Genomic DNA, 2070 nt, shown 5'->3' with positions numbered 1-2070 from the left:
CTAATAAAAATTTGGAAACAAAAGAAAAAAGAAAAATCCTGATGCATGGGCAAAGAATGATTCCTAAGATCTGGTGTCAAGTAAATCAGGCATTTTACAGAACAATGAATATTATATGCTAATGCCTACTTAAACTGTTGCTAAAATTTGGGAATAATTAAACTATGGGGACACAAAGCTACAAATAGTTTCACATTGCCAATGGCAGGCATGGGAGGCACTTATCCTTTTGATTTTGTACTGTGTGGCTATGTAACCTATAAAGATGAATAGCATTTTGGATCTGGAGAGATGACTCAGTGACTAAGAGCTCTGACTGCTCTTACAGAGGTCCTGAGATCAATTCCCAGCAACCACATGGTGGCTCACAACCATCTGTCTGGTGCCCCCTTCTGGCATGCCAGTGTAATGCAGTTAGAGAGCTCTTTTTTTTTTTTCAAAGCTCAAAATAAATAAGAGTTTAAATTGGCAAATAATACAACTTAAAAATAAAAACAAATCGTCAACCTACAGATTGGGGAAAAAAATCTTCACTAACTTCACACCCAGTAGAGGGCTAATATCAAAAATATATAAAGAACTCAAGAAGCTAACCACCACAAAATCAAACAAGCCAATCCCCTCCCCCCCAAAAAAATGGGGTATAGAACTAAACAGAATTCACAACAGATGAATGACCGAGAAACACTTAAAGAAATGTTCAAAGCCCTTAGTCACCAGGGAAATGCAAATCAAAAGGACCCTGAGATTCCACCTCACACCAATCAAAATGGTTTAGATAAAAAAACTCAGGTGACCTGAGGGCCCAGCTATACCACTCCTGGGAATATACCCAGAAGATGTCCCACCATGCCACAGGGGTATCTGTTCCACTACGTTCATAGTGGCCTTGCTTGTGATAGATAGAAGCTGGAAACAACCCAGATGTCCCACGACAGAAGAATGGATACAGAAAATGTGGTTTGCCATCCCACAGTCAAAAACTCTGACCCAGAATTGTTCCTGTCTAAAAGAACTACAGGGACAAAAAATGGAGAAGAGACTGACAAAAAGAAGGCCCAGTGACTGGCCCAATTTGGGATTTATGTCAAGAGGAGGTTCCAAGGCATGACACAATTACTGATGCTATAGTGAGCTTACAGACAGGAGCCTAGCATAGCAGTCCTCTGAGAGGCCCAACAAGCAGCTGAAAGAGTCAGATGCAGATGCTTACACCCAACCAATGGACAGAAGCTGGGGAACCCTGTGGTTGAATTAGGGAAAAGCTAGAAAAAACTGAGGAGGAAGGCAACCCCATGGGAAGACCAGCAGTCTCAACTAAACTGGACCACTGGGATCCTTCAAACACTGAGCCACCAACAAAGCAGCATACAGTAGCTGGTCCAAGGCCCCAACACATACAACAGAGAACTGCCTGGTCTGGTCTCAGTGAGAGAAGACACACCTAACCCCCGAGAGACTTGAGGCCCTAGGGAACTGGGAGGTCTGCTGGGGTGGGGGTGGGGTGTGAGAACATCCTTTTGGAAACAGGGAAGGAGGTATGAGAAGAGGAACAGTCAGGGAGGATCAGGAGGGGAAAAATGACTGGACTGTAAAAAAGATATAATAATAATAATAATAATAATAATAATAATGATGATGATGTTAGGAACATGAGAAAGAAAGAAAGAAAGAAAGAAAGAAAGAAAGAAAGAAAGAAAGAAAGAAAGAAAGAAAGAAAGAAAGAAAGAAAGAAAGAAATAGCAGGTACCACTAAGCACTGAGGAGACCTTTTCCAGTGCCAAAAATAGAAAATAAGGTGTTTATACTGTTGGATTACCTAGAATGTTGTGTGTCCCTTCTGGAGCCTTCTTCCCAAACACCTACATGCAATTTTGTCACTGTTTTTAAGAGCAGGACTCCTCACTCCCATCTCACCTTTTTCCCCTCAAAATTTCCACTAAGGAAATTTGAGTTGAGGGAAAATGATTAGAAAAGATAATCACATTCTCTCCTTGGCCTTGAAACCCCAGGCTATCACACACACACACACACACACACACACACACACACACACACACACACACACAC

At 41.7% G+C, this 2070-nt stretch overlaps 1 protein-coding gene across 1 annotated transcript in view; it reads right to left on the bottom strand.

The window, feature by feature from the left end:
* Dgkk (diacylglycerol kinase kappa) overlaps positions 1-2070 on the bottom strand; it is a 126630-nt gene that overhangs the window by 34048 nt on the left and 90512 nt on the right. The gene's annotated exons all lie outside the window — the stretch shown is intronic.

The sequence above is a fragment of the Mus pahari genome, chromosome X, assembly GCF_900095145.1.
Source record: "Mus pahari chromosome X, PAHARI_EIJ_v1.1, whole genome shotgun sequence".
In the NCBI taxonomy this organism is placed as follows: Eukaryota; Metazoa; Chordata; class Mammalia; order Rodentia; family Muridae; genus Mus; species Mus pahari.
This window is presented reverse-complemented; position numbering and strand designations above follow the sequence as displayed.